We start from the raw sequence: 26,945 nt of genomic DNA, 5'->3' as shown, positions 1-26,945 counted from the left end.
GATAAATTTGTCTCTTTGTCGAATCTGTTCATAATCAGAGTTTCAGACCACTGTAAGTTTCAGCATCAGCAACACTTCCTATATCTTGTATACTGCTGTGTATTGGTATATAGCCCTGCCCTCTTAGTTATGTTTAGCCTAGGTTGTCAGGTCACACAGTCTTCAGCCCTAGTGCACTCTGTGAAACCAGGTGTTGTTTCTGCTCACTTTGGAACACAGAAAAAAATATCTGCAGTGATGCGCCCACCAGCAGTAAAGATGTCGCCACCTCTGATAAATGTAAATCAGATTGAGGATTAGTTTACAATGGACAAAAACATGGACTAAATCATTCATAAATTAATATTGGAAAATATAAGCAACTTTAATCATTTAGTTACATTCAGTAAAGTCCCCCTTTAGGTCCTGCCTCTTCATCTTCAGACAGTTATGCCATCAATTCCTAGTTACCTGGAAACTTCCTCAGTACAGTTACCATCTCCCTCCAGCAGGTGGCGCAGGAGAGGTCAGACAGCTGCTCATCCTTACATTGTGCAGAATTTCGGAAGCTGGGATAGACTGGGATAATGCTTGTGCTCCTCTGCATTACATTTTATTGCGCCTGGCTATAAACCTGTATCTGTCATTTCAGTGCATCCCTCAATAGAAAGAATAAAGATTAAAATGTGAAAATAATTTTTTGAAACTGCTGTACCATAAACAAATTGAAGGCCTAACAAGTACCAGATGGCATCATGTGACATCTCCAATCACAGGAACTGTCTGTGAAGGATTATTTGGGTGGGTCGGACATGTAGAAAGTCAGACAGTCGTGGCTGTTTACACCAGACCAGCTGGTAACGTGAGCTGCACCTCACTGCGGGGTAACTGTCTGCTGCACTTGCTTCATGTCATATGGAAATGGAGTCAATCGACCTCTGCTTCAATTTTTTCTTCATGTTAAGGGGGCAAAGAGGACCTGTAACTAAAATCACCTTACGTAAAACGAGCAAGATGTTGTCCGTTGGTAAGGTCCACAATAGCCCCTGGGACCCCTGCCATTGCTGAGGGGGGGGGGGGGGGGATCTAAGGGGGCCTGCTCCTGTCAGCAAATGAAGAGTTAAATGCAGAGAAACGGAAGTTCCAATTTCCGCCAATGTCAGTTTTTTTGTTTTTCCGATTTTCGAAGTTTTATTTGTCATTTTTTTTCATCAAAAAACGCAAAAGATGACCAAAAAAAAAAAAATCTGGAAATCTGAAGAATGGAAAATCTTGTCTTGTGATTGGTCTAAAATTACTGCGGTAATATTTTTGCAGAAAGCTTCTGCGTTCTCAGATTGGTCCAATGCTTCCAAGTTCTGTCATTGGGCTAAAATTACCGAGGTGCTGTAAATCGCTCAATCCCGATTTCCGAACGGAAATGCTGAAATTTCAATTCTGTTGAATGTGAATGAGCATAAGAGTGTCACATAGATCACCGACGTTCGGAGCATATCCCCCCGTTCTCAAGTTGTGACAGTCTCGCCAACATCATCAGTAGCACAGTAGTTACACCTCCCCATCAGGTCCGCTTAGTGCAATGTGACCTGTGATTGACTGGCACAAGTATACCGCCACTGCCTGGTGGCTTAGCTGATATGGTGAGGTATAAATACTGTGATGATGATGATTTCACAACTTGAGTAGGGGCGATATGCTCCGAAACGTCTGTGATCTATGTGACAGTCTTAGGTAAGGTTCTGTAATACAAGACCGTAATACATGTGGATGGTATACAAAATCTCAGCGCTTTTTTACACTTTAATAACCTGCAGTCACCTTTGTGCTCAACAAACAGGTGACCACAACCGCACACAATAGTTATGCAGGTCAATATTATGGTGCAAAATAAAGCAGTTTATTCCAGATGGACATAAAAGCACGTAGAACAAGTAAACAGATACATTGTGGGTCCTGAACAACAGGGACCCACATGCATAAATTCACCTTAAATACACAACTCGGTGTAAAGGTAGATCAGTGAAGAGCCCACTCTCCGTATCCCGACCGGTTTCGGCATTCCACCGTCGTCAGGGGGGATCCTGTGGTGCAAAATAAAAGCAGTTTATTCCAAATGGACATAAAAGCAAGAAGAACAAGTAAACTAATTTGCCTTAAAGAGACATTGAAGCGAAAAAAAAAATATGATATAGTGAATTGGTTGTGTACTATGAATAATTACTAGAAGATTAGCAGCAAAGAAAATATTCTCATACTTTTATTTTCAGGTATATAGTGTTTTTTCTAACATTGCATCATTCTCTAATATGTGCAGATTACACAACACTCAGCATTCAAAATGAGTCTTTCAGAGCAGTCTGTGAAGTAATGACCTCTCCTCTAGCAGAGGAAAAGTAAATAGTCCAGGAACAGTTGAGATAATAAAAGTCAGATAACAGCCCTCTCCACGACTAACTTAGTCGGAGAGCTTAATGGCTTGTTTGCACAGAGATAACAACTGGAGTTTCTCAACTCTTCCTGTACTGGAAACAATTACACTGATGTATCTGATCTTAATGTTTTATTTCTTAGCTGTGCTACACATACAAATCATAATATCATCATTTTTTTTCTCGCTTCAGTGTCTCTTTAAGTACACAACTTGGTGTATAGGTAGATCAGAGAAGTGCCCACTCTCTGTATCCTGACTGGTTTTGGCATTCGGCTGTCGACAGGGGGGATCCTGCGGTGCAAATTAAAAGCAGGGTTTTTTTTTTTTGGTTTTTTTTATACAATTCTTTAAAATAAAAGCAGTTTATTCCAAACAGTCATAAAAGCACAGAGATTTTGTATACTATCTTATTACCTATTTCTGTGCAATAGGATCTCTGGCTGCCTTCAAGCACTGGTCTATTTGTGTGGTTGAAGAGGAGCGCTTGTATATATTGTACTATTACAGCAATACATGTGGATGGTGTCTGCTACATTCTTGTCTTCCTGCTTGGTGAACCGGACAGCCATGGCACATCCAATTATTCATTAGTGCATCCTTCCCATCGCTTCTACTTACCTGCTTCCGCCAGCGGGAACTCCTCTTCTGTGTAGCTGTGCGCCCGGCAGCCAATCACCATACAGCTCATGATGCTTGTAGTCACATGACAGGAGCCGCATGGTGATTGGCTGCACTGCACATAGGAGAGGAGCAAGGAAGACCAGTCTTGCTGCTCTGCATTTAACTCTGCATCTGCTAAATTAGAATTATCGCAATTCCATAAAAATTGGTTGTACAGAAAAATTAAGTTTTTTATTTTTTTTATTCAAATGAATCTGATTGAATTTCCCATTTTTGTCAATATAGGTCAATTGGGCGTGGCATTTGCCCCCTTTGCCTCTATGGTAGCGCCAGCCCTGTATGCTGGCGTGTGTATGGTGAACATGGATGTATTTTGTAGCTCCCTTGTGGGATTAGTTTGATGCACTGTCTACACCGAAAGAGGATGTATAGGCAGTAGCAGTGTTAGGGAGTCTTGCCCAAGGACTCCTACTGAATAGGTTCTGAATTACTGAACAGGCAGAGCCGAGATTCGAACCCAGGTCGCCTGTGTCAGAGGCACATACAAATAAGAATTATGTTTCTTCCATAGGAAAATTAGCTATAAATTACTTTTCTCCTATGTTGCTGTCACTTACAGTAGTTAATAGAGATCTGACAAAACTGACAGGTTTTTGACTAGTCCATCTCCTTATGGGGGATTCTCTTTATTTCATTTATTCTTTACAAAAGCACTCCCTGGAATAGATCTATACAAAGAGGCAGGCTGCCCACTACCTGCTTGCACACTATTCTGGCATATTTATATAAGTGCTTTTGAAAACAGAAAATCCTGTGAATCCCACACGAGGAGATGGACTAGCCCAGAACCTGTCCGTGCTGTCAGATTCCTACTACCCACTATAAGTGACAGCAACATAGGAGAAAAGTAATTTATAGCTCATTTTACTCTGGAGAAAAGTACTTTTTATTTAAGTGTTTTTGTGTATTTAAATTTTTAAAGGTTTTCACGAGAGTGGTCCTATAACTTTTGTAGAGCATTTGTGTACTGATAATAAGTGTCGATGACAGTTATCCGCTCTTGGCCACGGCTGTAACATGTGATATCTGTTTGGCTGTAATCTGTGAAATCAATCCTAAAAAGATAATAAAAATGCGATGAAGAGGCAGGATGAAGCATCTTTTCCGCATTATTGGTGGAGCTGAATTGCGATGTCTCCTATTGGCAATGCACTCGCCGCCAGCAAATCAATCCCATCCCGCAATATGTGTGTGCGAGCCGGGGGAGCGTGTTAACAGGATGCAGCCATGTTGATTGATTAGCAGTTTCCTCAATTCCTTCCTGTGCATTAATGGAGAACTGCTGCTTGGCTTATAAACGTCTGGCAGGATTCATCATCATCATCTCCCCACTCCAGTGGCCTCCTGGCTGTAATGCAGTGGCGTAATTAATGAGCTATGGGCACTAGTGCAAGCATGGCTGGATTTACCATAAGGCACTGTAGGCATGTGCCTACAGGAGCCTGATAAAGGGAAGGGCGGCTCACTCCCTTCACCTAGTGCCTCCTTCCCTATGCAGAGCATAAATGAGAGGTTACTCGCCCAGCTCACTGCATCCCACTGACGAAATCTCCCTCCAGTCAGGGGCACTACTAGCTACTTAGTATTAGGTAGCCAGAGGTACCCTCAGTATTAAGGGGCACCTATAGCTACCTACGCCAGGCAAGGGAACTAAGGGAGACGTGACAGCTGGGCCAGCCAGCACACTTGTGGTGCGGTTTGGTGGGTTCATAGAGAGAGAAGTCTAAGGTGCCAGGACATCTGTGCCTATAGGCTCCTGTGATGTAAATCCGGGACTGAGCGCAACTTTTACATCGGTGTGTGTCCCCCCCCCATCACACACCCAAAACCCTCTCTATATAAAAATTTGTATGGCCCTATAATACCTGCCAAGGACTATCACAGTATGAAAGGTACAAAAAGGAGATGGGGAACAATTTGTTAAAGAAAACCTGTAATGACAAAAAGTTCCCCTGGGGGGTACTCACCTCGGTTGGGGGAAGCCTCTGGATCCTAATGAGGCTTCCCCCGTCCCCCTGTGTCCCACAGCCGTCTCGTTCTGGCCCTTCGAACAGCGGGGATGTAAATATTTCCCTTCCCGGCTCCAGCGCAGGTGCAGTATCGGCTCTCCGCTCGGAGATGGGCAGAAATAGCCAATCACTATCGGCTGCTCTCCTGCGCAGGCGCAAGTCTCCTGCCCTGCGTAGTAGAGCTGACCCGACGGAGATCAGCTATTTCTGCCTATCTCCGTGCTGAGAGACGCAACAGCGCCCCCGCTGGAGCCAGGGAAGGTAAATAAATGTAGCTTGTCAGGCGTGTTGAGCCTGGATTGCAGGTCGCTTCGGGGGAGCCAGCGCTGGATTGCCTGCAGCTACAGCGGAGGGGGGAAGTCTCATTGGGACCAGTGGCGTCCCTACCATAGAGCGCAGGGGGGCGGGGCGCACCGGGTGACAGACACCCAGGGGGGTGTCGCCACGACCCCCCACAGCAGCACAGCAGGAGGGGGAAGCAGGGCTAGAAGGAGGGGCTGTGGAGGCAGCGGTGGGGAGGGGGGAAATATCCCCCCCTCCCTCACCTGGGACCTCTCCTTCTGCCTCTCTCTCCCCCTCCAAAAATTAGCGGCGACAAGTGCGGGGCGGCCGGAGGCGTATGGACAATTACTCACCTGATTTCCGCGTTCCAAGCGTGGAGCGCAGCGTCATGACGTTACAGGCCTCCGTCTTCAATGCCGCCCACTGTGCTTCCTGATTAGCGGAAGCACAGTGGGCGGCATTGGAGGCGGAGACCTGTAACGTCATGACGCTTGGATCGCGGAGATTAGGTGAGTAATTATCTGTACACCTCCGGCCGCCCCGCACTTGTAGCCGCTATGCTGGAGGGGGGAGAGAGACAGAAGGAGGGGTCCCAGGTGAGGGACCCCTCCACAGCCCCTCCATCTAGCCCTGCTTCCCACTCCTGGGGCACCTACACTGGGGGCAACTATACTAATTTACCGGGGGCAACTATACTAGCCATACTGGGGGCAACTATACTAGCCATACTGGGGGCAACTATACTAGCCATACTGGGGGCACCTACACTGGGGGCAACTATACTAGCTTACTGGGGGCATCTATACTACCTTACTGGGGGCAACTATACTAGCCATACTGGGGGCAACTATACTAGCTTACTGGGGGCAACTATACTAGTCATACTGGGGGCAACTATACTAGTCATACTGGGGGCAACTATACTAGTCATACTGGGGGCAACTATACTAGCCATACTGGGGGCAACTATACTAGCCATACTGGGGGCACCTACACTGGGGGCAACTATACTGGCCATACTGGGGGCAACTATACTAGCCATACTGGGGGCAACTATATAGCTATACTGGCTGGGGCAACTATACTAGCTATACTGGGGGCAGCTATCCTGGCTGGAGGCAACTATACTGGCTGGGGGCAACTGTACTAACTGGGGGCAACTATACTAGCTATACTGTCTGGGGGCAACTATACTAGCTATACTGGCTGGGGGCGACCATACTAGCTATACTGGGGCAACTATACTAACTTCATTGGGGGCAACTATACTAGCTATACTGTGGGCAACTGTACTAGCTATACTGGGGGCAACTATATTACCTACACTAAGGGCAACTATACTAGCTATATTGGGGGCAACTATACTGGGGCAATGGCAGCGCCATTCTCCAAGCACCCCTAAAGCACTCCCCAGCGTGAACTGACTTTCGGCGTCTAATAGACGCCGTGTCAGTTCACTGACAGCAGCAGCCCACAGCTGCGGCAGAGCAGGGCTACAGTAAAATGGCGTCTGAAGCCCTGCTCTGGAGACTTTGAGTCTGCAGTGCAGGGCTTCAGGCGCCATTTTCCCATAGCACGCGCCGCAGGTTATAGCCACACCCACTTTTTTTTGGGGGGGGGGGGGGGGGGGTCTTTTAATACCCAACACCGGGTGTCAAATGCCCTAGGTACGCCACTGATTGGGACCCTGAGGCTTCCCCTTACCGAGGGGAACTTTTTTTGTTAAAGGTTCCCTTTAATGGTGCCAACACACGGTACAATAAAAACGTTCAGTTTTCCCATTTGTTCGACCAAAATGATCGAATCGAATGAAAGTCAAAAATAATTATTTTTTTCGATCAAGAAAAACGAACGATTATCCCATGTTTTCAATAAAAATCAGATTGGACATGTTGGAGAAATCTTTATATTCAATCTACCGGAATAATCAAACAAAATTATCTAATCGAAAAAATTGTACCATGTATGGGCAATATAGTAAACCTCGCTGATAAACAAATTACAGCCATAAAAGTTTTCCTGGCAGAATACAACTTCTGAGCTCAGGGGGCTGGGGGGAGAGATAAAAAGGTCAATAGTTCATGTCGTTTAACTCTGGGACACTTACTACGGTGCCACTGATTAGAGACAGTAAAACATTCAACCTACTTTGTAAATGTTTAAATATAAAAGAAAACCCTGGGATACTTAAAAAATGTCATTTTTAGGAGTAGGAGGATAAATATAATTGTTTATCTCATCCGTTTATTTTCACCTCGGGTTTACTTTAAGGCTATGTTTCCAGTGAAGCATTGAGTTTTCACATCAGGAATATCACATGCGATTTTTCTGAAAATGGAAAAAAAAAAAGCATGGTATTTTACATGTGTGTTTAATGCAAATGTTCATGTGTGATTTTTTTGTGTGCAATACCCCTACTTTACATGTTCTGCCTAGTAACAACACAATTGCTAACTTCCAGCTAGAGCAATATCCTGCCTCTATCTGGCCAGCAGACACCAGTCAGCCAATCAGGTGTACTGTCATACACCCTTTGCCTGCTGTACCAAATCTAGCAGGAATTACATAAATTAGCATTCAGGTGGGAGGCTTCGGTTGGATGCAATCGTGAATTGCATCGTTTACAGGGACGCCCCGTGTAGGCACATCTCCCACATGGTCCCCTCCCTGACCACTCACCTGTCAACCGCATCCTAGAAGCTGCAAAAAAGAAATTTAAAATCACAAACACTGGTTCGCATGACAGCCGGGGGCCCCAGGTCTCTCTCACTCACTGGGGCCCCCAAACCACCATGCGACACCTAGAGGGAAGTGTGGGCAAGCCCTGGACCTCTCACCTCCAGGGAACTCACCCCCACCACCTCTAAACTGAATGCCAACTGCAACAAACACAATTGCTAACTTCCAGCTAGAGCAATATCCTGCCTCTATCTGGCCAGCAGACGCCAGATAGAGGAAGGCCCAGGGTAGGGTCTGTTTTGTCCCCACCTTTGTCGCCTGATGAAGCGGGCTGGGCCTGCGAAACGCGTTGCACTGTTTTTGGGGTACCGTATAGTAAATGTATTGATTTATATGAAGACAGGATCTCGTGTCTGCTTTTGGGAGGCAAGCTCACCACTTCCTCCAAGCAATTTTTATTGACTTTTATCCTGCTGGCGCCTCTGTTCTACATACAAAAATACTCTGTGTCCACTCCTGGTGGAGGGGAGTGCTACCCCCTTTCTGAGTGAGGACAGGTCTAATCTCCTCACCTGCCTATACAATGGTTGCCTGAATGGTAACCCATGTTTGTGAGTATAAATTCTCTCACTAAACCACTTACCAATTGTCTTTAACATACTACACCATATTGGGCTCTTGTTTTTTTCTATTTTATGATGCAAGTACAGATCTGAATTGCTTAGCCGTGTCATGCAGAATACTCGTTCGGGATCGCACCGCAGTTTGATTCGGACGGCAAGCCATAGAAGATATAGGTAGAATTTCCCCGTCCAGCTTGCCTGCGGGAAAAAGCTGCAGATTTGGGCTGCATTCGACCTCAATGGAAAGGGGCCCTTTTTAGTACAATTGTTAGCGAGTGATGATATTTTCAATCAGAAAATTCAGATTGTGTTGTATGAAAAGCAAAGAAGTGGGTCCAGTCGATCCTGAATGCATTAGCAATCTTTTGATCAAGGAAATGGTCTAACGGCATGGCAGATCTTTTTCATAGATACCATCGTACCAGATTTAGATACGATAGCTCATTGGATTCTTTAGTGCTGTGAATAGATTAAATATAGGGTTTTTATTTTTCGATTTGAATGAGCTTATCGAAAATAGACAGTTTAGTAAAAATTGCACCATTAATGGGTACCTTAAAGGCTCATATACATGTCGTCATGCCGACGCTGAATTCAGATGTGCGCTGACGCTGTTCGCTTGTCGCTAACCGTCAGTGATTGCTCGTTTTCCAATGACTGTCATCTAGTGTGTGTACAAATATATAGGAGTCGGAAAGGGGTTGATAATGGTTAAATACTCACGTGATCAGCTGTACTTTGTTGAGGTGGGTAATCGCTCCCTGCCCCGCCCCCTCCCATCAGAATTACGCCCATGGTGGATTTTTTTCAGATTTCGCCCAAAGCTCCGGCCACCCCCCTCTGCATTGCTGTGACCTGACCCCAACTCGGCAGCCAGGACCTAATTGATGGTTGCTGAGCTGGGGGCGGGACACAGCAATACACGCGGGGGTTCCGAAAAAGCTTTGTCAGACTCTAGAAACATGAGAAGGGGGGCGAAGCATCACCTGTGACCCGATTACGTCAGGTAAGTATTCAATGAGACGCCCCCTCCCCCTCATCCTGCAGCATACCAACCATCAATAAAGGATTCGGATGAAAAGGGGTCATAAGCAAGGTAGTAGCATTGGCTCATCTTGATGATTCTTTTGGCAACGAGGTGGACAGGACAAGTGGGGGTTTGGCCCCCTGACACCCCTAGGTCCCAGGCACCTGCCTACCTAGCCTTGTGGATTATCCTGCTCTGTCTGGCATGAGAGGCTTTGTATTTTTATACTGGAGGAAAGAAGCCCTGAGTATTTTGCCAAGGGTATAGAGCTGATCCATCCACGACTCATATGAGCTGAATTCAGCCTCAAGCAGAGGACCACCATGACGAAGTCACCTGATCTGCACTGTCGAGCCCGGACCGGTGGCTGGATGGGAACAGACAATGTTTAGTAATTTTAGACACAGCACAATGTTTTCACACCCCCATCCAGAATGTGCAGAGCCTAAATATAGATATCTCTGTGTGCAGCGCACCAACCACATCAACACTCCACATAACATGCTCTTTATTCCCGAGCCAAGACGCCTGCAGTGCCCAGCCAGCCCGCGCAGATCCGCCCGGCCTGAACTGGTTAAAGGAACTTTACAGTCAAATGTAAACTTTTTATTTCTTCAACGAAATTAGCTCAGTGGGCAAATGAGGGAGAGACAAACTGCTATTTTTTCCCCAGCTCTGTATTCAGTTACGTTCCTGAGGACCAGCTTTGAAGTGTATCTAAACTTCAGTTAGAAAAACTGATCCAACATTTACAGCCTCAGTGCTGATGAAGCCATTTTGGAACTGGATGCTATTTCAAAATGACCTTTTCCATGCCCATTGCCAGGCAGCCCTGATTTACCCTACCTGAGCCTATTGAAAGGCTGTGCTGTGAAACCATGGCAACAATACAGCATTTGGTGAACAGAATAGCCCCAAATTGTCATATTTCGTGGCTCTGAGATGATCCTTTGCAAGAACGACAAAAGCTTCAATTCATTAAAGAGACACTGAAGCGAAAAAAAAAAATTATGATATTATGATTTGTATGTGTAGTACAGCTAAGAAATAAAACATTAAGATCAGATACATCAGTGTAATTGTTTCCAGTACAGGAAGAGTTGAGAAACTCCAGTTGTTATCTCTATGCAAACAAGCCATTAAGCTCTCCGACTGAAGCTAAGTACCCACGGGGGTACAATTGTAGCTGTCGCCGCACACGGGAGCGTGTGCGCGACAGTTCGGCGGCAGTTCGGCGACAGCTCGTCGCCAAATCCCTCTGCATCCACACGGCAGCAGAGGGATTAGCGATGCGGCGGAAGCTGTCGCCGAGTTTCCTCCCCCCCGCCGGAAGCTCCGTGTGTTGTGTGTGGGTAGCTGTCGCTAGCCCGCATACACATGCGGGGCTAGCGACAGTTCCGGCGAGGTTGCGGCGACGACTGTAGCCGGCGATTGAACATGTCAATCGCCTGGCGACAGCTCCGACGGGCGACGGTTCGGGGCGCGCGCATCATACACACGGGGGAACTGTCGCCGCAATACGCGCGTGCCACGCGGTTGCGGCGACGGCTGTCCCCCGTGAGTATGGGCCTTAAGTTAGTCGTGGAGAGGGCTGTTATCTGACTTTTATTATCTCAACTGCTCCTGGACTATTTACTTTTCCTCTGCTAGAGGAGAGGTCATTAGTTCACAGACTGCTCTGAAAGACTCGTTTTGAATGCTGAGTGTTGTGTAATCTGCACATATTATAGAATGATGCAATGTTAGAAAAAACACTATATACCTGAAAATAAAAGTATGAGAATATTTTCTTTGCTGCTAATCTTCTAGTAATTATTCATAGTACACAACCAATTCACTATATCATATTTTTTTTTTCGCTTCAGTGTCTGTTAGGTAAAAAAATAATAATTAGGTCGGTAAAATACCGCATTCAATATTTTAGACTTTTTTTTCAAATTCACTAAGAATTGTTGCTGTAATAGTTTCTTTTTCCTGTTTGTAGTGGAGATGAGTGGTACCCGGTGGGGTCTTCTGCTGTTGTAGCCCATCCACCTCAAGGTTGTGCGTGTTGTGGCTTCACAAATGCTTTGCTGCATACCTCGGTTGTAACGAGTGGTTATTTCAGTCAACGTTGCTCTTCTATCAGCTTGAATCAGTCGGCCCATTCTCCTCTGACCTCTAGCATCAACAAGGCATTTTCGCCCATAGGAATGCCGCATACTGGATGTTTTTCCCTTTTCACACCTTTCTTTGTAAACCCTAGAAATGGTTGTGCCTGAAAATCTCAGTAACTGAGCAGATTGTGAAATACTCAGACCCGCCCATCTGGCACCAACAACCATGCCACGCTCAAAATTGCTTAAATCACCTTTCCCATTCTGACATTCAGTTTGGAATTCAGGAGATTGTCTTGACCAGGACCACACCCCTAAATGCATTGAAACAACTGCCATGTGATTGGTTGATTAGCTAATTGCATTGATGAGAAATTGAACAGGTGTTCCTAATAATCCTTTAGGTGAGTGTGTGTGTGTGTGTGTGTGTATATATATATATATATATATATATATATATATATATATATATATATATATATATATATATATATACACACCTGAATTGGTGTGGATTGGTGCTATAATTCTGTGACAGGCTCCCGGTGAGCCTCATACTGGAGATCTGCTAGTGGCAGTCAGTTCTTTCGCACTGTATTACTTTTCGCCTTGAGTTCTACTTTTCCTCCTTCCAGTAGCATATTCATTGTCATGCTAAAAATAAGACAAAACTTCAGCCTAAGACAAGAAGAAAGCGTCTATACGGCTCCTTTGTCTCTCCTCTGTATATTCTGTTCTTTCGTACTTTGCAGAGAAACCGAAAAAAAAAAATAGCCCATTGCGCCTCTGTAGAGCCGGCAGCACTGGCTGCGCCCATCAGATGTGATTCCCTCTCATAAAGTACCTCGTTAGCTGGAGACTTCTGCTACTGTGTCATTGCACAACATCCTCACTCTCTCTGCTCCCCTCTTGTTAAGTCGTTTGTCAGGCTTTGGAGGGCGGCAGAGCGGTTCCAGAACAGCCAACGAAACAAAAAATAAATTCATAATAATAACAAGTTTTCTGTCTTCCCGGAGAGCGGAGAAGCTAAACCCCAAATAAAGAAAAAGCCAATTTCAGATATGAGCGAGGTAATTAGGTGTTTTGGTTCCCAGCCCGAGGCGAGAGTTCTGAGGCCTCTTCAAAGTCATCGTGTGCAAGCGGGCCGAGGCGATGGCGGAATCCAATGATAATTGCGTTATGGCTCTACTCCATGACTAACGCAAAGGGGAAACGGCGAAGCACCGGGTCAGGACAGGCGAGGGCGGCGGATTCCCAATGCATTGATTTTTGGCTTTTAGAGGTGTCTAGAAAAAGAAAGACAATTTACTTTCGGCTGTCAAAAACACTGTTGTTATTTTATTGGATTCAAATAATTTCGGCTTTTTGTGTCTCAGTTGTGTTGGCATCTTTGGTTCAATATATATATATTTTTTTTAAATGAATGTTCAAAATCCTTGCTGCTGAGTGCTGACACAGTAACTCTGGTATTTTTCATGGTCTTCAATTTTGGGTCGACCTCACTGCCTTCCAAGTGGACAAGTCCAGCTTCTTCCCACATCAACCCTCTCCACTGGATTTTAGTCCCACGTTGGAGGTCATGAACCTCTGTACACACTCCTGACTATTGACTGAGACCATCACTGTTTGCCACCTCAGCCTCAGTCAAGCATATGTATGAAGCTTGAAGGACAACTGAAGCGAGAAGTATATGGAGCAGGGGCGTAACAATAGACCCTGCAAGGAATGCCTCCGCAGGGGGGCCCAGAAGCCACAGGGGGCCCGTGGGGGGAAAAGTATGAGAGACTGACAGCTAAGGGAATGGAGAAAAAAAAACGTATTCTGCTCTCACACCATTGTTATATTGACTGCATGTGTCCACCACACAGATAAGGACTCATACACACTTTGGAATTTGTACACTGTCCCTAGGGTTCGTAAAAAAACATCTGTCTCTCACTGCTACAAAGTTCTGATGATTTCACGTACAACCTTTAAAACCAAACTAGTCACATTTTGAAAAAAAAGTTGTACACTTTCCCTTAAACTCCTTGCTTTCACTCTGAAAGGATTCCTAGATTCTTATCACACATGCTGACCTTATGGCCTCGGATTACTTTTACAACAAAATGGAGTGGAGATTGATGTCTTTACTGTTGCTGCTTCATTTAGAGCTTGTTGTCTCATGGTCCAAGATCTTGTAATAACAGTATCAATCGTGACATTCTGAATGTTTTGCCAAAGTTATGCTGGGTTTACACCATACAATTTTCTGTTACATTCTTCTGTTAGATTTTTCTGTTAGATTTTCTGTTAGAATGCATAATTAGATTATTTTCTGTAGGGAATGGTCATTATCTCTGGTGTACTGTCTTCTGTTTATCTCCTGCTGAGTAGAACAATGCCTAATTGCTCTGCAGATAGATCGTAAGATAGATACATTTCCAACATGTTGAACTTTATCTATCTGGCAGGTAAATCTAACAGAAAAATTGTATGGTCACGGTGTAAACCCAGCATTACAGTGAATACTATATGTTATGTTCAGCATGTCATTGTTGTTCCTCCATATAGCATGTGCTCTCATGTAGTAAAATAATACAGCTGTGTGTGTATGTATGTACTGGGAACAGAGCTGCAACCAGGGACTTGTCGGCTGCAAGGGGCTGGAGGAAGCCCCGGGTAAGTAGATCTGGGGGTAGCATAGATTGCCTGACGTTTCCTTTAAGTCTAATGCTGGGAATACACGTTTAGTTTTTGCCTTCGTTTAAACCTTCGTTTCGATTGTGCCTTTTGTCCTTTTCGATCCCGAAATAATCGATCGTACGGTTAATATCACCACCCACGGTTTCGGTTTTTTTTTCGATTCTGATGGTTTCGTTTTTCCAATGATCGAAGGCTGCAAAGAAACGAAACGTAGTACAGGGACGGACGGCATAAACGAATATATAATCGATCTGAACAGCCATCAAGCCTACCAATGGCTCGATTAGATGGATAAAGAGAGATAATATCAAACATGTTCGATCACTAGTCGTTCGTTTTTGGGGTCTATTAATCGAAACTATAATGAGATTATGACTATTTTCACATACGTTTTCAACACTCGATTCGTTTACCGAACGATTCGAAGGCTTAAACGAAGGCAAAAACGAAACGTGTATTCCCAGCATAAGTGTTTTTATCTGCATGGGGAAAACACATTGGTCCTCAGTTTTCCTGTGCAGAAAGCGAGGGGGGTGGGGGGCCCATCCAAAGTTTCGCAGGGGGGCCAGTGATGTCTAGTTACGCCTCTGTGGAGGCTGCCGTATTTATTTTCTTCTAAACAATACCAGTTGCCTGGCAGCCCTGCAGTGCTCATCTATTAGGCTGCCGTAGTATGACATTAATGTCAGAAACACCTGATCTGCCGCATGCTTGTTCAGGGTCTATGGCTGAAAGTATTAGAGGCAGAGGATCAGCAGGACAGCCAGGCAACTAATATTGTTTAGAAGGAAATAAATATGGCAGCCTCCACATCCTTCTCACTACAGTCTGGCTGGAGTTTTCTACTCTCTCCAAAAAACCTTGGTTTATGAACTTCTGCCTACATTATAAAAAGTTAAAAATCGTGAGGAAAAAATCCCTTTAAATTTTTGTTAAAGTGAACTTAAAGAGAGAACGGTATGGAGGCTGCCATATTTATTTCCTTTTAAACAATGCCAGTTTGCATGGCAGTCATGTTGATCTTCTGGTATAAGTAGTGTCTTAGGGCCCTTTTACACTTAAAGGACAATTGAAGTGAGAGGTATACGGAGGCTGCCATATTTTTTCCTTTTAAGCAATACTAGTTCCCTGGCTGCCCTGCTGGTTTATTTAGCTGCAGGAGTGTCTGAATCAGACCAGAAACAAGCATGCAGCTTATTTTTTCAGATCTGACAATAATGTCAAAAACACCTGATCTGCTGCATGCTTGTTCAGGGTCTACAGCTAAAAGTATTATAGAGGCAGAGAATCAGCAGGATGGCCAGGCAACTAGTATTGCTTAAAAGGAAATAAATATGGCAGCCTCCTTCTCACTACAGTTGCATACCTCCCAACTTTTTGAGATGAGAAAAAGGGACACTTAAGCCACACCCCTGCCACACCCCTGGCCACACCCTCACCACGCCTCTAGTCAAGCATCGCATAAAGATTTCATAAGAAACATATGTTGTTTTATAATTCAAATCACACTGGTCCTTTTTATCCTGTTCATTTTCCTTCATAGTAACATTTTAAAATTAGTAATATATCCATTTATAGGTTTGGAATAAAGTTTAGAGTCAATCAAACACATTTTTAGTATAGAAATATATATATTTACATAGGAAGAGGGACAAAGTCCTGAAAGAGGGACACATGAGGGTGAAAGAAGGACAGAGGGACAGGGTTCCCAAAAAGGGACTGTCCCTCCGAAAAAGGGACAGTTGGGAGCTATGCAGTTGTCCTCTACTGCATTGAAATGAGTTAGTATGCGTTAGAATGCATTGGTACTCATTTTTTTTTCATAGCAGTGCATTGTGAAGAAGAGTTAAAAAAAGCTTACAGTGGGAACTGTGCCATAGAGAGACCGGCATAACTTTGGAAATCAGATTTCTTTCAGGTTTAACTGAGAGCAGCTGATTGTCAGGCCCGGATTTACCTCACAGGAGCCTATAGGCACAGATGTCCTGGCACCTTAGACTCAGTGGCGGCTCCAGGAATTTTTTTTAGGGGGTGCTATGCAGGTGCTGGACCAATTTCCGGGGGAGCTGACGACCTGCGGTGCGCGAAGCGCGCCGCGCCAAAAATGGGTGTGGCTACAACCTGCGGCACGCGAAGCGCGCCGCGGCGAAAAAATGGCCGTGGTCATGACCGGATGAGGGCGGGGCTAACTGTAATTTAAAGTGAACCCAGGGTGAGAGTGATATGGTGGCTGCCATATTTATTTCCTTTTAAACAATACTAGTTGCCTGGCAGCCCTGCTGATCTATTTGGCTGTAGTAGTGAACTGAATTACACCAGAAACAAGCCATGCAGCTAATCTTGTCAGTTCTGACAATATTGTCAGAAACCCCTGACCTGCTGCATGCTTGTTCAGGGTCTATGGTTGAAAGAATAAGAGGCAGAGGACCAGCACGGCAGCCAGGCAACTGGTATTGCTTAAAGGGAGATAAATATGGCAGCCTCAATATTATTCTCACCTCGGGTTCCCTTTAAAAGTGCAACGCAAAGACAGAGGGCCCAAGTTTTGGTGACCCTTTTCCCAGAAAATTCACATAATTGTGCAGGTTTTCTCAAGAAAATACACGTAATGTGAGCAGATTTTAACAAAAAACACGTCCAATGACCCCAATATGCACAATCGTTATCAGATATGGCCCCAATATGCACAATCGTTATCAGATATGGCCCCAATATGCACAATCGTTATCAGATATGGCCCCAATATGCACAATCGTTATCAGATATGGCCCCAATATGCACAATCGTTATCAGATATGGCCCCAATATGCACAATCGTTATCAGATATGGCCCCAATATGCACAATCGTTATCAGATATGGCCCCAATATGCACAATCGTTATCAGATATGGCCCCAATATGCACAATCGTTATCAGATATAGCCCCAATATGCACAATCGTTATCAGATATAGCCCCAATATGCACAATCGGTAGCAGATATGACCCCAATATGCACAATCGGTAGCAGATATGACCCCAATATGCACAATCGTTATCAGATATGGCCCCAATATGCACAATCGTTATCAGATATGGCCCCAATATGCACAATCGGTAGCAGATATGGTCCCAATATGCACAATCGGTAGCAGATATGGTCCCAATATGCACAATCGGTAGCAGATATGGTCCCAATATGCACAATCGGTAGCAGATATGGTCCCAATATGCACAATCGGTGGCAGATATGGCCCCAATATGCACAATCGGTAGCAGAAATGACCCCAATATGCACAATCGGTAGCAGATATGACCCCAATATGCACAATCCGTAGCAGAAATGACCCCAATATGCACAATCGGTAGCAGATATGGCCCCAATATGCACAATCGGTAGCAGATATGACCCCAATATGCACAATCGGTAGCAGATATGACCCCAATATGCACAATCGGTAGCAGATATGACCCCAATATGCACAATCGGTAGCAGATATGACCCCAATATGCACAATCGGTAGCAGATATGACCCCAATATGCACAATCGGTAGCAGATATGACCCCAATATGCACAATCGGTAGCAGATATGACCCCAATATGCACAATCGGTAGCAGAAATGACCCCAATATGCACAATCGGTAGCAGAAATGACCCCAATATGCACAATCGGTAGCAGAAATGACCCCAATATGCACAATCGGTAGCAGATATCGCCCCAATATGCACAATCCGTAGCAGATATGACCCCAATATGCACAATCCGTAGCAGATATGACCCCAATATGCACAATCCGTAGCAGATATGACCCCAATATGCACAATCCGCATCACCTGAAAAAGAAAAGAAAAACCCATTTACTCACCTACAGCCAGAAGACCTTCTTTCCCGACCTCCTGTCCCGAGTCCCGACCTCATTGTGGCGCGCAGCGCCCGCGTGCCCACGATCCTCTTCCTTCCCGACGCCACCACGAGACTTCCTGCCTGCATGCAGAGAGCAGGGCTACGGGAAAATGGCCGCCCGAAGTCTGCAGAACAGGGCTCCGGGCGGCCATCTTACCGTAGCCCTGCCTGCTGCTCCGTGCTGCCGGTGTGTGAACTGACTTGGCGTCTTTTAGACGCCTGAAGTCAGTTCACTCCAGGGGGTGCTTTGGGGGTGCTTAGACAATTCTAGGGGGTGCTCGAGCACCCCCAAGCACCCCCCTGGCGCCGCCCCTGCTTAGACTTCACCCTCCATGACCCTACAAACCCCCATAAAACTGCTTAACAAGTGTGCTGACTGTCCTAGCTGTCACTTCTCCCCTACTTCCCTTGCCCATCATAGGTAGCTACAGGTGTCCCTTAGTCTTAAGTAGCCAGAGATATCCTCAGTATTAAGTAGCTAGTGGAGCCCCTGAATGCAGAGACCTGGGTGAATAACCTCTCATTTACACCCTCATCAGGACTCTGCCAGAGAAGGAGGGAGGTGCTCGGGAAGGGGAGTGAGCCGCCTTTCCATTATCAGGCGCCTGTAGGCACGGGCCTACAGTGCCTTATGGTAAATCCAGCCCTGGATTAAGTTTAAAAGGGCCCTTAGGCTTGGTTCACACATAAAAAGGTGTCCAGTCCTGTCCGGTCAGTTTTTGACAGTTGGCCTCAGTTTTGCATGTGTTTCTATGGTTGTGTTCACACATAAAAGGTGTACATTTCTGGTCTGGTCCTGTCTTGTCAGTTTTGTATCAGTATTGTATACGGCTGTGTTCACATATAAAAGGTGCACATTTCCGGTCCAGTCAGGTAAAACTGTTAGAAAACTGCAAAACTGACAGGACAGTACTGGACTGGACTGGAAATGTGCAGATTTATGTGTGAACCAGCCCTGACACAAGCATCTGGCTAAACCAGTCAGACTTGAGTCAGATCACTTGATGTGCATGCTTGTTCAGGGTGTATGGCTAAAAGTATTAGGGCTCGTTTCCACTATTGCGGTGCGTAATCGCCTGGATTCCACCGCTGATGAAATCGCATGCGGATGCGATTCCCCATGCGGTTTTTGCCGCGAATTCGCATGCGATTTCGCATAGGTGAGGGTATATGCGATTTTAAGCATGTCACTGCCTGTGTGAATTTACATTGGTACCTATGCAAATTTGCGTCAAAAAACGCATGGGGAATACGCATGCGATTTCCCTATTAACCATTTACCGACATCCTAACGTATTAAAACGTCATGCTTACCGCTATTAATGGCAACATGACGTTTTAATACGTCGTGCATTCCCGCCGCTGCTACCGCCGTGTGCGCGCCGCTACCGCCGCTGTTTCCGTCGGGATCCCGTGCTGGGTGATTGGGGAAGAAGACCGAACGGTCCTCTACCCAATCACAGTGCCTGGAGTGAATGGACGTGACCGCGAACAGCGGCTACGTCCAATTAGAGTTGGGCCGAACCTCCGATTTTCGGTTCGCGAACCGGGTTCGCGAACTTTCGCGAAAGGTTCGGTTCGCGTTAAAGTTCGCGAACCGCAATAGACTTCAATGGGGATGCGAACTTTGAAAAAAAAAATTAATTATGCTGGCCACAAAAGTGATGGAAAAGATGTTTCAAGGGGTCTAACACCTGGAGGGGGGGATGGCGGAGTGGGATACATGCCAAAAGTCCCCGGGAAAAATCTGGATTTGACGCAAAGCAGCGTTTTAAGGGCAGAAATCACATTGAATGTTAAATGACAGGCCTAAAGTGCTTTCAAACATCTTGCATGTGTATACATCAATCAGGTAGTGTAATTAAGGTACTGCTTCACACTGACGCACCAAACTCATCGTGTAACGCACCGCAAACAGCTGTTTGTGTAGTGACGGCCGTGCTGGACTGGTGCGCACCATGGCGAGAGTGCAGGTTTTGGTGGCTTTACAGCCCATATGGTCAGTCACCTGGCTGATGTAGCTGAATGACAGAACAGTGACTGTCCAGCTGATCAAATTTGGTCTGACCACAATGAGGCAACGACCTTATTATCGTGGGTGTGCCCCCCGAGACACTCATCTAGGCGCCGGTCATTGCTCCATTGTGATACGCAAGCCCCTTCACCACGGCAAGGTAATGATCACGAAGGGGAATGGGCGCATGTTCATGCCTTTTCTTTTGTTGTTGCAGCTGCCCGCAGTGCAGCCAGAAAAATTAGGCAGTCATGTACACGCACCCGAAAAATTATTACAGCGGCCGCTGCTAGCAGCGGCCTAAAAAATTCAGCAATCCGCCTGGAGTCCCGGACCCTGTTGGTGGTGGCGGAGAAGGTAGTGAAGCGGCCTGCAGGCAGACATGCTGTGTGGAGGGACTGGGAGCGACTTAGTCTTCTTGGGGCAGGCCAGGCAGCCAGTCACACGGCGTGCAGGCAGAGATGCTGTATGTGCGGGGACTGACTTAGTCTTGGGGCGGGCAGCAGCCCTCCGGGATCCATGCCTCATTCATTTTTATAAAGGTGAGGTACTTAACACTTTTGTGACTTAGGCGACTTCTCTTCTCTGTGACAATGCCTCCAGCTGCGCTGAAGGTCCTTTCTGAGAGGACGCTTGCGGCAGGGCAGGAGAGAAGTTGGATGGCAAATTGGGACAGCTCTGGCCACAGGTCAAGCCTGCGCACCCAGTAGTTCAAGGGTTCCTCATCGCTGTTCACAGCAGTGTCTACATCCACACTTAAGGCCAGGTAGTCGGCTACCTGCCGTTCCAGGCGTTGGTGGAGGGTGGATCCGGAAGGGCTACGGCGAGGCGTTGGACTAAAGAACGTCCGCATGTCCGACATCACCATGAGATCGCTGGAGCGTCCTGTCTTTGACTGCGTGGACACGGGAGGAGGATTAGTGGCAGTGGTACCTTGCTGGCGTTGTGCCGTCACATCACCCTTAAAGGCATTGTAAAGCATAGTTGACAGCTGGTTCTGCATGTGCTGCATCCTTTCCACCTTCCGGTGAGTTGGTAACAGGTCCGCCACTTTGTGCCTGTACCGAGGGTCTAGTAGTGTGGCCACCCAGTACAGCTCATTCCCCTTGAGGTTTTTTATACGGGGGTCCCTCAACAGGCAGGACAGCATAAAAGACGACATCTGCACAAAGTCGGATCCAGTACCCTCCATCTCCTCTTGCTCTTCCTCAGTGACGTCAGGTAAGTCAACCTCCTCCCCCCAGCCGCGAACAATACCACGGGAAGGTTGCGCAGCACAAGCCCCCTGCGACGCCTGCTGCGGTTGTTCTCCTGCCGCTGTCCCCTCCTCCTCCTCCTCCTCCCCCAAAGAAACACCTTGCTCATCATCCTCTGAGTCTGACTCATCTTCTGCACATGACCTCTCTTCTTCCTCCTCCTCCCCCCTCTGTGCTGCCGCAGGTGTTGAGGAAACAGCTGGGTCTGATGAAAATTGGTCCCATGCCTGTTCCTGCCGTAACGGTTCCTGGTCACGCTCATTCGCAGCTTCATCCGCCACTCTACGCACAGCACGCTCCAAGAAGTACGCGTAGGGAATTAAGTCGCTGATGGTGCCCTCACTGCGGCTCACCAGGTTGGTCACCTCCTCAAACGGCCGCATGAGCCTGCATGCATTTTTCATCATTGTCCAGTTGTCGGGCCAGAACATCCCCATCTTCCCAGACTGTTTCGTTCTACTCCAGTTGTAGAGGTACTGGGTGACGGCTTTCTTCTGTTCTAGCAGGCGGGAGAACATGAGGAGGGTCGAGTTCCAGCGAGTGGGGCTATCGCAAATGAGGCGTCTCACCGGCATGTTGTTTTTACGCTGAATTTCTGCAAATCGTGCCATGGCTGTGTAAGAGCGCCTCAAATGCCCACAGAACTTCCTGGCCTGCTTCAGGACATCCGCTAAGCCAGGGTACTTTGCCACAAATCTTTGAACCACCAGATTCATGACATGTGCCATGCAGGGTATGTGTGTCAGCTTCCCCATATGCAAAGCGGCAAGCAGATTGCTGCCGTTGTCGCACACCACGTTGCCTATCTCCAGGTGGTGCGGGGTCAGCCACTCATCCACCTGTTTCTTAAGAGCAGCCAGGAGAGCTGCTCCAGTGTGACTCTCCGCTTTGAGACAAGCCATGTCTAAGATGGCGTGACACCGTCGTACCTGGCATGCAGCATAGGCCCTGCGGAGCTGGGGCTGTGTAGCTGGAGAGGAGAACTGCCACTCAGCCAAGGAGGAGGAGGAGGACAGCGAAGAGCATGTAGCAGGAGGAGAGGAGGTGGCAGGAGGCCTGCCTGCAAGCCGTGGAGGTGTCACAATTTGGTCCGCCGCTTTCTGCTTGCCATCGTTCACCACCAGGTTCACCCAATGGGCTGTGTAGGTAATGTAGTGGCCCTGCCCGTGCTTGGCAGACCAGGCATCCGTGGTCAGGTGTACCCTTGACCCAACGCTCTTCGCAAGAGATGACACCACTTGCCTCTCAACTTCACGGTGCAGTTGGGGTATGGCCTTTCTGGAAAAATAAGTGCGGCCTGGCATCTTCCACTGCGGTGTTCCGATGGCCACAAATTTACGGAAGGCCTCAGAGTCCACCAGCCGGTATGGTAACAGCTGGCGAGCTAACAGTTCCGCCACGCCAGCTGTCAGACGCCGGGCAAGGGGGTGACTGGCCAAAAGTGGCTTCTTCCGCTCAAACATTTCCTTCACGGACACCTGACTGCTGCTGTGGGCAGAGGAGCAGGAACCGCTCAAGGGCAGAGGCGGAGTGGAGGAGGGTGCCTGTGAAGGTGCAAGGGAGAGAGCGGCATAAGCAGATGATGCACCTGAAGGAGGAAGAGGAGAAGGAGGGTGACTTTGCTTTTGTGTGCTGCTGCTGCTTTTGCTCAGGTGGCCATCCCATTGCTGTTTGTGCCTTTTCTGCAGGTGCCTTCGTAAGGCACTTGTCCCTACGTGAGTGTTGGCCTTTCCACGGCTCAATTTTTGTTGGCAGAGCGAACAGATGGCTTTGGTCCGATCTGAGGCACACACATTAAAAAATTTCCACACCGCTGAGCCACCCTGGGATGTGGGCACCTCAGCAGCTGATGCTGAAGGGCAAGTTGGCTGGCTGTACATAGGTGGCGAATCTGGCGATACATGGTGCCGGACTCTGCCACCAGCTGTTTCTGACGAAGAGCTGCCCCAGCTTCTTTCAGCAACTTCTATCCTCCTACTACTCTCTGACTCCCCCTCTGAACTGTCCCCCTCTTCATCTCCTCTATTGGGAACATACAGAGGATCCCTATCATCGTCATCATCGTAATCATCCTGCCCAGCTTCGCTTGCCTCAGAAAAATCCAAATGTGTAGGTCCTTCATCCTCCTTACACGTTACATCCATAGTGTTGTCGCGTAACGCAGACATATGAGCTGGTGAAAATTCATCTGGCTGTAACAATGGCTGTGCATCAGTGATTTCACCACCACTAAATAATTCTTGCGAAGTGTCAAATGCAGCGGAAGTGGTGCTAGTAGTAGCGCTGGTGGCTGAGCAAGATGAGGTGTTCTGTGTCGCTAAATACTCAACCACGTCCTGACAATCTTGGGAGGTGATGGGACGTGCCTTCTTCCGAGCACTGTACTGTGGGCCAGGTCCACACGAAATTACATTTACACGACCTCGCGCAGACCTGCCGGGTGGCCTTCCTCAGCCTCTGCCACTACCTCTTCCTCTTCCTCTACCTGTTTTGTCCATATCGGGTATGCACGGAGTGGTATATCACACTGCGTGCACTCACGTAGGTAGGTGGGTTCACTTAACTGCACAGGTATGCGCACTGATGCGGTGGGTTCACTGAACAGTACAGGTATACAGTGGCGGGTTCACTGAACACAACAGGTATGCAGTGGCGTGTTCACTAAACAGGTATACAGTGGCAGGTCCACTGAACAGAACAGGTATACAGTGGCAGGTCCACTGAACAGAACAGGTATACAGTGGCGGGTCCACTGAACAGAACAGGTATACAGTGGCGGGTTCACAGAACAGGTATGCAGTGGCAGGTTCACTGAACACAACAGGTATGCAGTGGCGTGTTCACTAAACAGGTATACAGTGGCAGGTCCACTGAACAGAACAGGTATACAGTGGCGGGTTCACAGAACAGGTATACAGTGGCGGGTCCACTGAACAGAACAGGTATACAGTGGCGGGTTCACAGAACAGGTATACAGTGGCGGGTCCACTGAACAGAACAGGTATACAGTGGCGGGTTCACAGAACAGGTATACAGTGGCGGGTCCACTGAACAGAACAGGTATACAGTGGCGGGTTCACAGAACAGGTATACAGTGGCAGGATCACTGAACAGGTATGCAGTGGCAGGATCACAGTACAGGTATGCAGTGGGCTGAGGGCTCACTGAACAGAACAGGTATGCTGTGGCAGGATCACTGAACAGCTATGCAGTGGCAGGATCACAGTACAGGTATGCAGTGGGCTGAGGGCTCACTGAACAGAACAGGTATGCTGTGGCAGGATCACTGAACAGGTATGCAGTGGCAGGATCACAGTACAGGTATGCAGTGGGCTGGGGGCTCACTGAACAGAACAGGTATGCTGTGGCAGGATCACTGAACAGGTATGCAGTGGCAGGATCACAGTACAGGTATGCAGTGGGCTGAGGGCTCACTGAACAGAACAGGTATGCTGTGGCAGGATCACTGAACAGGTATGCAGTGGCAGGATCACAGTACAGGTATGCAGTGGGCTGAGGGCTCACTGAACAGAACAGGTATGCTGTGGCAGGATCACTGAACAGCTATGCAGTGGCAGGATCACAGTACAGGTATGCAGTGGGCTGAGGGCTCACTGAACAGAACAGGTATGCTGTGGCAGGATCACTGAACAGGTATGCAGTGGCAGGATCACAGTACAGGTATGCAGTGGGCTGAGGGCTCACTGAACAGAACAGGTATGCTGTGGCAGGATCACTGAACAGGTATGCAGTGGCAGGATCACAGTACAGGTATGCAGTGGGCTGGGGGCTCACTGAACAGAACAGGTATGCTGTGGCAGGATCACTGAACAGCTATGCAGTGGCAGGATCACAGTACAGGTATGCAGTGGGCTGAGGGCTCACTGAACAGAACAGGTATGCTGTGGCAGGATCACTGAACAGCTATGCAGTGGCAGGATCACAGTACAGGTATGCAGTGGGCTGAGGGCTCACTGAACAGAACAGGTATGCTGTGGCAGGATCACTGAACAGGTATGCAGTGGCAGGATCACAGTACAGGTATGCAGTGGGCTGAGGGCTCACTGAACAGAACAGGTATGCTGTGGCAGGATCACTGAACAGGTATGCAGTGGCAGTATCACAGTACAGGTATGCAGTGGGCTGAGGGCTCACTGAACAGAACAGGTATGCTGTGGCAGGATCACTGAACAGGTATGCAGTGGCAGGATCACAGTACAGGTATGCAGTGGGCTGAGGGCTCACTGAACAGAACAGGTATGCTGTGGCAGGATCACTGAACAGCTATGCAGTGGCAGGATCACAGTACAGGTATGCAGTGGGCTGAGGGCTCACTGAACAGAACAGGTATGCTGTGGCAGGATCACAGTACAGGTATGCAGTGGGCTGAGGGCTCACTGAACAGAACAGGTATGCTGTGGCAGGATCACAGTACAGGTATGCAGTGGGCTGAGGGCTCACTGAACAGAACAGGTATGCAGTGGCAGGATCACAGTACAGGTATGCAGTGGGCTGAGGGCTCACTGAACAGAACAGGTATGCTGTGGCAGGATCACTGAACAGGTATGCAGTGGCAGGATCACAGTACAGGTATGCAGTGGGCTGAGGGCTCACTGAACAGAACAGGTATGCTGTGGCAGGATCACTGAACAGCTATGCAGTGGCAGGATCACAGTACAGGTATGCAGTGGGCTGAGGGCTCACTGAACAGAACAGGTATGCTGTGGCAGGATCACTGAACAGGTATGCAGTGGCAGGATCACAGTACAGGTATGCAGTGGGCTGAGGGCTCACTGAACAGAACAGGTATGCTGTGGCAGGATCACTGAACAGCTATGCAGTGGCAGGATCACAGTACAGGTATGCAGTGGGCTGAGGGCTCACTGAACAGAACAGGTATGCTGTGGCAGGATCACTGAACAGCTATGCAGTGGCAGGATCACAGTACAGGTATGCAGTGGGCTGAGGGCTCACTGAACAGAACAGGTATGCTGTGGCAGGATCACTGAACAGGTATGCAGTGGCAGGATCACAGTACAGGTATGCAGTGGGCTGAGGGCTCACTTAACAGAACAGGTATGCTGTGGCAGGATCACTGAACAGCTATGCAGTGGCAGGATCACAGTACAGGTATGCAGTGGGCTGAGGGCTCACTGAACAGAACAGGTATGCTGTGGCAGGATCACTGAACAGCTATGCAGTGGCAGGATCACAGTACAGGTATGCAGTGGGCTGAGGGCTCACTGAACAGAACAGGTATGCAGCCAGGAAGAAGTTAAGCCTAACTAATCTTTCCC

The 26,945-nt window shown here is 47.5% G+C and overlaps 1 long non-coding RNA gene across 1 annotated transcript in view; it reads right to left on the bottom strand.

The window, feature by feature from the left end:
• Positions 1-396: 396 nt before the first annotated feature.
• LOC137517865 (uncharacterized) overlaps positions 397-26,945 on the bottom strand; it is a 63,051-nt gene continuing 36,502 nt past the window's right edge. Inside the window, exons 2-3 of the long non-coding RNA XR_011020695.1 lie at positions 1,966-2,060; positions 397-638 (exon numbers count right to left, since the gene is read on the bottom strand). This is a non-coding gene — a long non-coding RNA (uncharacterized lncRNA). The remainder of the gene's footprint in view (positions 639-1,965; positions 2,061-26,945) is intronic.

The sequence above is a fragment of the Hyperolius riggenbachi genome, chromosome 5, assembly GCF_040937935.1.
Source record: "Hyperolius riggenbachi isolate aHypRig1 chromosome 5, aHypRig1.pri, whole genome shotgun sequence".
NCBI lineage: Eukaryota > Metazoa > Chordata > Amphibia > Anura > Hyperoliidae > Hyperolius > Hyperolius riggenbachi.
Note: the sequence above shows the minus strand (reverse complement) of the source record. Positions and strands in the feature narration are given on the sequence as shown.